The following is a 12,395-nucleotide window of genomic DNA, read 5'->3' on the forward strand; positions in this document are numbered from 1 at the left end:
AATTTCTCTCAAACGTATGGAGACTTACTGAGCAGTTGTGAACCAAGATACAATCACACTCCCCCTTTACAACACATATTACACCAGATCCAGTGCTTAAAAAGTTAAAACTACACCACATGCAGGAATGAAGTCACAAAGGAGAAAGTGTCTAAATTAGTCCTGAGGTGTCAAGTTATCAAGAAGAAGAAGAGAAATCAGTGAGAACACCCACTTTTAATCAGAATGGAAGTTTTACACCATTTCACAGCAGCTCATTCTTAGGCTTTGGATACATGTGTTGCCCATTTCACAAATTCTTTAGACAGGTTCCCCCACCCCTTTTTTGGGGGGGGGGGCACAATATCTTTTCTCATTGTTTCCAAACAGTAACTCGAAGGTCCAGATATTCAATTTAGTCAAGACTGAAGTGATTTTTGAGTTGTAACGCAAGGGAACCACTATGATGTAATTGGAGATAGTGTATGCGCCTTTAAGGAAGAGCTCTGTTCCTTGGGGAGACTTATGGATTATTGTTTCTGTGTAGCTACTATACCACCAGCCAAAAGGTACAGTCTTTTCTGCTTCCAAGAAAGCATAGCAATTTTTACAAACAGAGAAACAATGTGGTAGATGTAAGAATTTCAGTGAAATAATGGTAAGGGACAATAAAGAAGGGATGTTGCAGTCTGAGGCTGTCTACACTACAAAATTAGGTCGAATTTATAGAAGTCAGTTTTGTAGAAAGTGTTTTTATACAGTTGATTGTGTGTGTCCCCTCTAAGTGCATTTAGTTGGCGGAGTGCATCCACAGTACTGAGGCAACCATTGACTTCCAGAGCGTAGCACTGTGGATAGCTATCCCACAGTTCCCGCAGTCTCCGCCGCCCACTGGAATTCTGGGTAGAAATCCCAATGCCTGATGGGGCAAAAACATTGTTGCAGGTGGTTCTGGGTACATATCCTCAGGCTCCCCCTTTCCTTCCTCCCTCCATGAAAGGAACGGCAGGCAATCGTTTCGTGCCTTTTTTCCTGGGTTACCTGTGCAGACGCCATACCACAGCAAGCATGGAGCCCGCTCAGCTCACCACCACCGCATGTCTCCTGGGTGCTGGCGGAAGCGGTACTGCATTGCTACACAGCAGCAGCTCATTGCCTTTTGGCAGCAGACAGTGCAGAATGACTGGTAGCCATTGTCGCTGTACTCCAGGGTGTTCTTTTAGCTGACCTCGGTGAGGTCGGTCGGAGCGCCTGGGCAAACATGGGAGTGACTCAGCCAGGTCATTTCCCTTTCAAGTTTTGTCTCATGGCGATTCAGTCCTGCCGGCAGTCCTACTGCACCGTCTTTTAATGAGCAACCTTCACAAAGAGGCTAGGATAGCACCTACCTGTCATTAGCCCCTCTGGTATCTTACATCTAGGGTCTTATTTTTGTCTTACGTGAGGCTGCAGGGGCTGGGGGGAATGGAAGAGCACAATCTGCCACAGGTAAAGGCTTGCTTCCAGTACAGTTCAGATTTTCTTTGGGTCTACACTAAGCGCAGAAGTAACTGTGTAAGTAAGAGGGCTAGAGTCCAGAATCCAGATGCAGCTATGGGATCCTGGTGTGAGTACTTTAGGGGTGAAAAAGGAAGAATAGTCCCTTGGAGTTTCATTCCTACAGGAGACATAAGGATATCTGCTGCCATTCAATGAGTGGTGTGTTACTGTAGAAAGTTACATTTCAGTAGAGGACACTGAAGTTAAAGAAATACTGGAGTGCAACAAGATAACTTAAGTGCTTGTAATTCCCATTTCAAGGCAGATGGGATGGTAAATACTGAACGAAAATGTTACGCTGTATCCAGAGCATTACGAAAAGATTTGCAAAACAAACAACAAAAAGCTGCAGAACTGTTGGTTCTCGCCAGCTTTAGTTTCAAGTTAGCTATACAGAGTGTGTTCATCTGAAAAGGAATAACTGAGGTATGACCATTTATTATGGTTGTGGTTAGTTGCCAACTGAATCCAAGAATGAGGCCCTCACTGTGCTGGATTAACTATTCTATGTTTCATACAGACCCTGCCCCAGAGAGTTTCCACTCTGAAGAGAAGACAGCCAAACAGGTTGCTTTAGTGTGTGTCACATAATATTCCTAGTACATTCGTTTTCACTGATTTTGGAAGAGAGACTGGACAACACAGTGATTTAAGTTGTAACTCAAGGGCCTATGCGAGAGACAGACACACATTAAGGGCCAACATCCCAATGAACTCCATGGGAAGAAGATAACATGGAGCAGAAAAGCAGCAGCAGAGAGAAGTGGGGAAGAGACAAAAGCCTGGCTTACATCTAAAATGTAGGTTGATCTGTCTACATGCTGAGGGATGTGAAAAATTCACACCCCTGAGAGATGTAGTTAAGCTAACCTAAGCCCCGGTATAGGCACTGCTAGGTAGATGGAATAGTTCTCCTGTCAACCTAGCTACCACCTCTCGAGGGGGTGGATTTACTACAATGACAGACCAACCCCTTTCCTTCCTGTAGCAAGTGTCTACAGTACAGGACTATAGCAGTGTAGCTGCATCAGTACCACTGTACTGTAGATATACCCAAAGTACTGGCAGGATAAAAAAACAGCAGCAGCTGGAGACAGAAAGAATGGAAGAATAACAACCACAGAGACTGTCAAAAATAGCTAACCATCCTACAAGGGTAAGCACATACCTACCATGCTTCTGCTGGAGGGTTTTCTGTAAAAAAAAAAAAGTTATTTTTCCTGTGTAGCTTTCCTCTGACCCTCTCAGTCTTTCTGTTCCTCCTCTCTTCTAATGTGCTCCCACCTGTCTGGCCAGTGGGAACACATGAGAACAGCCATGTTTTCCCACTTTTCATACACCTTCCCCACGTGTATTAAGAGCACAGAGAATCTGCTTGCGTCCTTCTACTATAAGCCATGGTATATGCTATGCTTAACAAGGCTGTCGCCTGGGGCAGGCCTGCAGGCTGTTGTTTGCCTCAGCTTAGCAATAGCCTTCCATTTCTAGAGAAGATGAAACACACAAAAACCACCTATCTAGGCAACACCTGAAAGGAGTCTGATGGTCACTTTGGCTCCCTGGTGAATGTCTGATCTCCAAAACCTTCAGACTCTGCCGAGGAAAGGTACGGAAAGGGGGGGCAGGAGGTCAGGAGAGAGGCAAGTTGGCAGAGCATCATGGGAGAATCTTGCACATCACTCCTGTATGCCTGGCTCTAGCCAAATGTATTCCCCCTTCTCAAGCAACATTTAAAAATAAAAAAAATGTGATAACAAGAAGTTTCATGTTTTGGAAATCTGAACCTCTCTTACCCAAAGTCACAGGGCCAAATTCTGCTCCAACCTTGGCTCAATTGGTTGTACACAAATGACAAATGCAGAAACAAAAGACAAAAAACACTTCAGATTCTGAAGAGAATGTAAACTGATTTAGTGATTTCTGCTTGAGTCTACAAATAAATAAAGCAAGCAAGCCTGAAACAATAGCTCAGAAAGGTGAATTGCTCCATCAATCTCCATGGGGTATTAACTCTGAAGCCTAATTACACAATTTAAAATACCAGCATATACCATTTAACTACTGATCAAAGCACTTCATAAGATGGGCATCCCTCTTTTTTTCTTAGATCTGCACAATCTACAGAGACAGCATCTTAGTTTGGTGTCACAAACGGAAGGAGCTTAATTTGTCCTGGCCTCCCCCGATTCCTCCAGTTTCATCTGGCTGCATGGGACTTACAGGGGCAGAAACAGGCATTTTGATGTTAGCTGGAACACATCTACTTAGGGTAGGGCAGAATTATGGCGTTTAAGGAAGGGCAGCATTTGGCCCCACAGCTTACTAACAGAATAGACCAGGGGTCGGCAACCTTTCAGAAGCGGTGTGTCAAATCTTCATTTATTCACTCTAATTTAAGGTTTCACGTGCCCGTAATATATTTTAACGTTTTTAGAAGGTCTCTTTCTATAAGTCTTTAACATATAACTAAACTATTGTTGTATGTAAAGTAAACAAGATTTTTAAAATGTTTAAAAAGCTTCATTTAAAATTAAATTAAAATGCAGAGCTCCCAGGAATGGTGGCCAGAACCTGGGCAGTGTGAGTGCCACTGAAAAATCAGCTCTCGCGCTGCCTTTGGCACGCGTGCCATAGGTTGCCTACCCCTGGAATAGACAATCCAACCATGCTCCATCCAGCCGCCCCTCCACAGATACCCCAACAGCAGCAGTCCAGAAGGTAGAGCACAAGGAAAGGAAAATCAGAAAAGGGTGGCAATAAAAGGGCACACAGTCTATGGAGACGGCTGGGAAGAACGGGAGCTGCTTCAGAATGCAGGGAGCTTATCCGAGGGTTAGACAGACAGGTCTGGAAAACAGAAATAGGCAAGAATTCAGCTTCAGTGTCATCGCAGTAAGACAGGCGCGGTTTCTCTCGCTCGCTCCTTTCACAAGGAAGTCCCCGACTCGCAGCCTGCCCAGGCCAGCCCGCCTCCTTCCGCGGCTCCGCCAGACACGGCTCGGCGGCGTGGTGCTGTGACAGGCAGGCAGGGGACCTTTCCCCCAACGCGCAAACTTTGGACGAGCAGCCCAGCTCAAGCGCTTCCCGAAAGGCTGCGCCTGCGGGCCACAGCCAGCAGGCTGCCCGTCCCGGCCGGCCTGGGAGCGCTGCGGGCCCCCGGTGCCTGGGGGCAGGCACGGGGCGGGAGGCAGCTCCTGGCCCGGGGAAGGGAGCCAGGGGCAAGCGGCGCGAGGCTCTGCGGCGATCCGCGCTGGGGGGCGGCGGGTGATTGACAGGGCTCATTAGCGCGGCTCTGAGCACCCCGAGCACCCCCAGGATTCCGCTGCAGTAAACAAGCCCCGAACCCAGCCGGCAGCTTCCCCTGCTCCGCCTCAGACACGCACCGGAACCCTCCGCAGCCTCGGGCAACTCGGCAGCGCCGCGCTCCAGCGGCTGCCCTGTATTTACCGCCCGGGGAGGGGGCAAGGAGCGAGGCGCCCCGCGCTGCCAGCCCCACCCAGAGACAACACTCCCTCCCCCGCGTTCCCCTTACCGCACTCCGCCTGGGTCCCTCCGGGCTCCCTACGCCCCGGGCGAGGGAGGCAGCGCCCGCCTCTTAGCCAGCCGCTCTAGCGGCCGGAGCATTTTGGGATGGGAAACTATTTATAGAGCCCGTGAGCGGCTGAGCAGCAGCAGGAAAAGCTCCCGGAGCAGCCAGAGCAGAACCTGCCCAATGAGCCCTCTTTGCTTCTGCACATGTCCCGACTCCGGAGCTGGTCCGAATGAGCATGTGCGACGTGTCTGCACATGCCCATTAGCCGAGTGACGCTCCAGCAGGGCCGATGCCCACCGCCTGCCCTTGGCACGGAGCGGCTCCTCGCAAGCTCCGCTTCCCGGGAAGCCCAGCCCCGTTGTTGCAAGGGCAGGAGCTGGGGACCAGACCCGCAGGAGGAGCGAGCAACGGGGGTTCGAGCCTCGGCTCCGCTGAAGAAATGTTACGGTCTTAAAACTGCTGCCCGCTAATTTTCTAAAAAGGAAGCGTTCTGTGTTTTGGATTCTAAACAGCGGGAGCTGTATTTCCTCCCCTCCGTCCTTTAGTATTATCAGCAAGGCACGCCTGTTTTCTGTGATTAAAAACAAACTTCTCCCACAAAAACCCCCATAAAATCCACGTTTCCCCGCCATTAAAATGAAACGCTGAATTTCACTTTGCCTCCCCTCCCCCCCCCCAATCTGGAGGTATCAGTTGAACACAGTGTTTTATTAATAGATTTGATTTTTTTAAACTGGCAGCCTGTAAGATCTGGTAGTTACCCAATCTCTCCCCCCTGGGCTCTTAACAGGCTGGTGGTGGCCAGAGGTGACACCCAGTTAAACGCAAGCAATTCTCTCTCAATGGAGGCAGGAGGTATCCTGGTGACTCTCAGCTCCCGGGCAACCCATGCACCATCACGAGCTATCCCCCATATAGATAATAAATAGACTCCGTTCACACTTCCTGCCCCTCACTCTTAATCTGCTTGCAGACGAGTGGCTGTTCTCATTCCAAAGACTGTCTACAAACTGGACAAAGAAGAAATCAGATGAAAGAGGGTGCCCTTGCTATAGGCCAAGGGAAAAAAGCAGGTAGTTAATCATTTTTGGAAGACTATCCATCTTCAGTCGATGCATTATACTTTTCCAGGACGAAGGGTAAACATCCTCTCCATAAAAAGACAAAAAGCAGGGGAATGTAGTAGGAAGCAAGCCTAAGACACTGGCAGTTCGCTCAAGGTCTGCCATGCCAGCTGTCTGTGCAGGGCTGGGGCATCACACAGAGGGAACAGGCACACAGCCAAACATCTCGCCACACCCCTCAGAGGAGTTCTCTTACGGAGTGTGTATGCACAGAGGCGGTTGCACACCTGCTGAAGGCTGTACTACACCTCTTGAGCCCTACAATGGATCAGGGACAGAAGTTTGAAGGAAAGGCGTTACATGCGTAGCATATCTCAGAGTGTGCACTCATATAGACCAGGGATGCAAACAGGAGGGTAGGCATTTTCTAAATGATCTTGTTAAATAAAGGTGACACACACAGAGATGCCAATATAAAAGTGAACTTTCTTCATGACCCCCCCATCACGTGATCCAGTCAGCGTTCAAAAGTGATTATCCTTGTCCTATGACAGGGGTCAGCATTCAAACTCCAGGGGTTATATTAAAATCCCATAGAATTTATAGCGACACATTGTATAATTAAGGCATTTTCTGAGGCATATAAAAACCTTTAGCCATATATTTAATTCTCAGAAGTTAAGAGGGATACAGGCCCATTTTGAGGCAACCTACATCATCTTATATCCTCTTTGTTTATAAAAAGAAAAGGAGTACTTGTGGCACCTTAGAGACTAACAAATTTATTTGAGCACAAAAGCTTATGCTCAAATAAATTTGTTAGTCTCTAAGGTGCCACAAGTACTCCTTTTCTTTTTGTGGATACAGACTAACATGGCTGCTACTCTGAAACCTTTGTTTATAAAGTGCCCTTTCACAGGTAAATACGGGATTTGGGTAGCGATAGGGGGAGAAAAGTTTGGGAAAAACTGGTATATCTTAGAAGTAACTAGAGAGTGGGCAGGCAGATAAAAAAGAATGAAAAAGCTTATAAGGTGAAGAGTAGCATTCAGCACACTCTTCCAGCAACACTCACTACTCCACCCCAATAACACCATGCATGGGAGTCAAACAGAGAATGAGAATCAAGAGGAGAAAGCCAGTTATAACCAGGTCACAAGAACAAACCAACTTATTTCCTGCCATCATAAATGCATAGGAATGGTCAGACTAGATCAGACCAGTTGCCTCCAGGAGTGGCACCAGATACTTCAGAGGCAGGTACAAAAAACTCCCCAGTAAGTGGTTACAGGGTAGCCTGCTCCCAGAGAAAGTTTATTCCTAACCCCCAATTGTTAGAGGGAGGTTATGGCCTGAAGCATGAGGGCTTATATCCCTTCCAAATCTCTGTTATTTTTTTAGATTCCCCCCTTGAACTCAGGAAGTACTTCTTATCCAGACAGGATGATCACTTGGTGAATCCTGCTGGGTTCTTGGCCTCAGTGCTATTATGTGGCCATTAGTTCCACTGGCAAAGTGAAAGTGCTACATGCTATCTCAGTCAGTTCAGCATTGCCCTGACCTTCCAGGTAGAATAGCAGCATATCTGAATCAGGGCTGAAAGATAGTCCAGCCCTCCCAACAGAATGATCTTTCAACCCCAGGCCTTGCCTGCATCGGATAGCTTTGAGATCAGGCAGCGGGGGTAGAGTAGTGCAGCTCTGGAGACATGATGCTGCAGGCAGAGAGGCAGGCAGCAGAAAAAACAAACATAATTAAACAGTGGGAAGGAGATATGTGGGGAGGTCAATTACCCCTCTCCACATGAGGCCTCTGAGCAGGATTTGTCGTCTTACCTCAATTAACTTGTTCATATAGAAATTGCTTTGGCAGGCAAGCAACAGATTCTTCTTCCTTTAACCTAGGCTTCCTCCAGTTTTCTAGAAAGGAAACCTTTCTAGAAGGTTATTATTATGAAGCTAATGCCTCATAGCCCAGTGCTGAGTACCTGAATAAAATAGTTCTCAAAACAAAAGTGCTGGTGACATAGTAGCTTAGCAGGGTTTATCCAGGGCATCGCTTTTTAGCTGTTGTGGGTAGAAGGACTCTCCTTTATGCACTATTGTCCCTCTAAGCCCAATACAGAGCTGGCTGTATTTTAAAGAAGCCTTATTGAGGGTGCAGGAACAAACCATCCCGATATGTAGAAAGAATAGCAAAAATGGCAGCTTGGCTTAACAGAGAAATCTTCGGTGAGCTTAAACACAAAAAGGAAGCTTACAAGAAGTGGAAACTCGGACAGATGACTAGGGAGGAGTATAAACATATTGCTCAAGCATGCAGGGGTGTCAGGGCCGGCTCTAGGATTTTTGCTGCCCCAAGCAAAAAAATTTTTGGCCGCCCCCGCTTTTTTTTTTTGTGCCCCCCCCCGCCCCTGGCTCCACCCCAACTCCGCCCCTTCCAAACCCTTCCCCAAATCCCCAGCCCCACCTCCTCCCCTGGGCATGCCACATTCCCCCCGCCCTTTGCTTCCTGTGGCTCCCCACCATGCAATCCCCCCGCCCTAGCTCACCTCCGCATCACCTGCTTCCCTGAACACGCTGCCGCTCCGCTTCTCCCCCCTCCCTCTCAGGCGAGGGAGAGGCAGCGCGTTCAGGGAAGCAGGTGGAGCGGAGGTGAGCGGGGGAAGTGCAGAAAGTAACAGGGGGGAGGGGCAGAGGAACAGCTCCCCACCCCAGCTCACCTCCGCTCCACCACCGCCGCCTCCCCCAAGCACGCCGGCTTCTCCCCCTCCCTCCCAGGCTTGCTGCGTCAAACAGCTGTTTCGTGCATGGCAAGCCTGGGAGGGAGGGGGGAGAAGCGGAGTGGAGGCGAGCTGGGGCGGCGGGGCACATTTCTAGGGGCGGCAGGGCCGGCGCTGGAATGCCGCCCCTAGGACTGTGCCGCCCCAAGCACCTGCTTGTTTTGCTGGTGCCTAGAGCCAGCGCTGAGGGGTGTAATCAGGAAGGCCAAAGCACAATTGGAGTTGCAGCTAGCAAGGGGTGTGAAGGGTAACAAGAAGGGTTTCTACAGCAACAAGAGGGTGGTCAGGGAAAATGTGGGACCCTTACTGAAAGGGGGAGGCAACCTAGTGACAGATGATGTGGAAAAAGCTGAAGAACTCAATGCTTTTTTTGCCTCAGTCTTCACAGACAAGGTCAGCTCCCAGACTGCTGCACTGGGCAGCGCAGTATGGGGAGGAGGTGAGCAGCCCTCAGTGGTGAAAGAACAGGTTAAGGACTATTTAGAAAAACTGGCCATGCACACGTCCATGAAGCCAGATCTAATGCATCCCAGGGTGCTGAGGGAGTTGGCTGATGTGATAGCAGAGCCATTGGCCATTATCTTTGAAAACTCGTGGCGATTGTGGGAGGTCCCAGATGATTGGAAAAAGGCTAATGTAGTGCCCATCTTTAAAAAAGGGAAGAAGGAGAATCTGGGAAACTACAGACCGGTCAGCCTCACCTCAGTCCCTGGAAAAATCATGGTGGAGAGGAAGGTGATCAGGAACAGTCAACATGGATTCACCAAGGGCAGGTCATGCCTGACCAACCTGATTGCCTTCTATAATGAGATAACTGGCTCTGTGGATATGGGGAAAGTGGGGGACATGATAGATCTTGACTTTAGCAAAGCTTTTGACACCGTATTCTTGCCAGCAAGTTAAAGTATGGATTGGATGAATGGACTATAAGGTGGATAGAAAAGCTGGCTAGATTGTCAGGCTCAACAGGTAGCGATCAATGGCTCGATGTCTAGTTGGCAGACGGTATCAAGCAGAGTGCCCCAGGGTCGGTCCTGGGCCTGGTTTTGTTCAACATCTTCGTTAATGATCTGGATGATAGGATGGATTGCACTGTCAGCAAATTTGCAGAGGACACTAGGCTGGGGGGAGAAGCAGATATGCTGGAGGGTAGGGATAGCATAGGCACCGACTCTGTGGGTGCTGCAGGGCTGGAGCACCCATGGGGAAAAATTAGCGGGTGCTCCATGCCCACTGGCAGCCAAACTCCCCCCACCCCATCCTCACCTCCTCCTCCCCCGGGAGGAACCAAGTCCCTGCTACACCCCCTTCCAGCACTTCCCACCTGCCGCCTAACAGCTGTTTGGCGGCATTTAGGAGGAAGCAGGAGGAATGGGCATGCGGCTCGCTCAGGGGAGGTGGTGGTAAAGAGGCGGGGCAAGGGCGAGGACTTGGGGAAGGGGGTGGAATTGGGGCGGGACAAGGGTGCTACAGGGGCTGGGCATTGAGCACCCACAGGGCAGAGGGGAAGTCAGCGTCCATGAGGGATAGGGTCTAGAGTGACCTAGACAAATTAGAGGATTGGGCCAAAAGAAATCTGACGAGGTTCAACAAGGACAAGTGCAGAGTCCTGCACTTAGGACGGAAGAATCCTATGCACTGCTACAGGCTGGGGACCGACTGGCTAAGTAGCAGTTCTGCAGAAATAGACCTGGGGATTACAGTGGACGAGAAGCTGGATAGGAGTCAATAGTGTGCCCTTGTTGCCAAGAAGGCTAACGACATACTGGGCTGTATTAGTAGGAGCATTGCCAGCAGATCGAGGAAGTGATTTATTCCCCTCTATTTGGCACTGGTGAGGCCATATCTGAAGTATTGAGTCTAGTTTTGGTCTCCCCACTACAGAAGGGATGTGGACAAATTGAAGAGAGTTCAGCAGAGGGCAACAAAAATTATTAATGGGCTGGGGCACATGACTTATGAGGAGAGGCTGAGGGAACTGGGCTTATTTAGTCTGCAGAAGAAAAGAGTGAGAGGGGATTTGATAGCAGCCTTCAGCTACCTGAAGAGAGGGTTCCAAAAAGGATGGAGCTAGGCTGTTATCACTGGTGGCAGATGACCGAACAAGGAGCAATGGGCTTAAGTTGCAGTGGGGAAGGTTTAGGTTGGATATTAGGAAAAATTATTTCACTAGAGTGGTGAAGCACTGGAATGGGTTACCTCGGAAGGTGGTGAAATCTCCATCCTCAGAGGTTTTTAAGATCCAGCTTGACAAAGCCCTGGCTGGGATGATTTAGTTGGGGTTGGTCCTACTTTGAGCAGGGGGGGTGGACTAGATAGCCTCCTGAGGTCTCTTCCAACCCTAATCTTCTATGATTGTTCCAATATACCTTTGTTCTGAGAATTATTTTCCATTTATGCACATTACATGTATAACAAGCCGTAGTCTTCCTTTTTTTAACTGACCTGTCTCATTTGATCCCTGTACAAACCCTGGCCATCTCAGCAACTGCAAATGGTATTATATGAGACTGTCACAGGTCCACTCACCACTTGTGACACCTCCTCCTGGCCGCTCTGCAGGTTAGCTCCTTCCAGGTGCTGTGCCCTTCTCTGGCAGTCTCTCTACCCATCATCCTCTCTCACCCTGCAGCCCCTCTTGCTCCAGGAGCTACAGCTTCCTCTTCATGACTTAGCCCTCTGGCCAGGTCACTATGGTCCTCCTCTTTCAGGCTATCAAAGTCTTTCAGGGCAAACTGTTCCAGGCAGTCTGCTCTCCACTGCCTGGTCTGTGCTGCTTTCCCAGTGTCTGGTAGGAGAACTGCCCTTTCCCTGCCTAGCTTTGCCAGCCCCAAATTCCCTCCCCCCTGGAAGTAATTGTAGATGCAGACTACCCACTAGAGTCCCAAATACACTTCCTTTCACCCAGGGAATAACTGCAGACTAATTCCCTGTAGCCCCCTTTCTGCTCTCAGCTCTTGGGCTTCATACAGGCCACTCCTGTTCCTGACCAGCTTAGCCTCCTCTCTAATTAATTCCTACTCCCTGGGTCCTCCTCCAGGTGCAGCCTGGGCAGTTAATTGCCCCATCTAGCCACCTAAACCTCTTTAGGCCTTGTGTGGGGTGGACACCTCATCAAAAAGGCATAGCCATGGCTTCTGCCGAAAGACATACAGGGAAATCAGAAATCTGAATACATTCTGGATTCCTCAGGACTATGTATGCCCAAAAGTTCATAGAACTATGAGACCAAAGATTGGGTATTCTGGTTCCTGAACAAACCAGTTATGTCTTACGCTCATGCTTTCACCAAGAGATTAGTAGTTACCCCAAGACAGTATTGAGGGCTGCACTATCATGTGGCATGCTGCATTCCTATCAAACCAAAGCAGTATCACCGCACTTAGTGGAATGGTATTGCTATATAATGTTGCAAAGCCCTCAAACACGTTTATAAGCCATTTCTATGCTGTTGTATCATTACACACATAGTCCTCTGCAATGTTTAAACAGAGAAAAG

General features: G+C 49.0%; 1 protein-coding gene across 4 annotated transcripts in view; it reads right to left on the reverse strand.

The window, feature by feature from the left end:
• Positions 1 to 11,883, reverse strand: part of WIPF1 (WAS/WASL interacting protein family member 1) — an 82,105-nt gene extending 70,222 nt beyond the window's left edge. The window contains exon 1 of one of the 4 annotated variants that reach the window (XM_043525295.1): positions 11,426 to 11,883. The gene's annotated coding sequence lies outside the window, so the exon portion shown is untranslated. Of the gene's footprint in view, positions 1 to 5,050; positions 5,287 to 11,425 lie in introns of those variants that run through there. The other 3 variants (XM_043525292.1, XM_037912233.2, XM_037912229.2) reach the window with 3 other exon arrangements.
• Positions 11,884 to 12,395: the final 512 nt, after the last annotated feature.

Source organism: Chelonia mydas, chromosome 11 (assembly GCF_015237465.2).
Source record: "Chelonia mydas isolate rCheMyd1 chromosome 11, rCheMyd1.pri.v2, whole genome shotgun sequence".
Taxonomy (NCBI): domain Eukaryota; kingdom Metazoa; phylum Chordata; order Testudines; family Cheloniidae; genus Chelonia; species Chelonia mydas.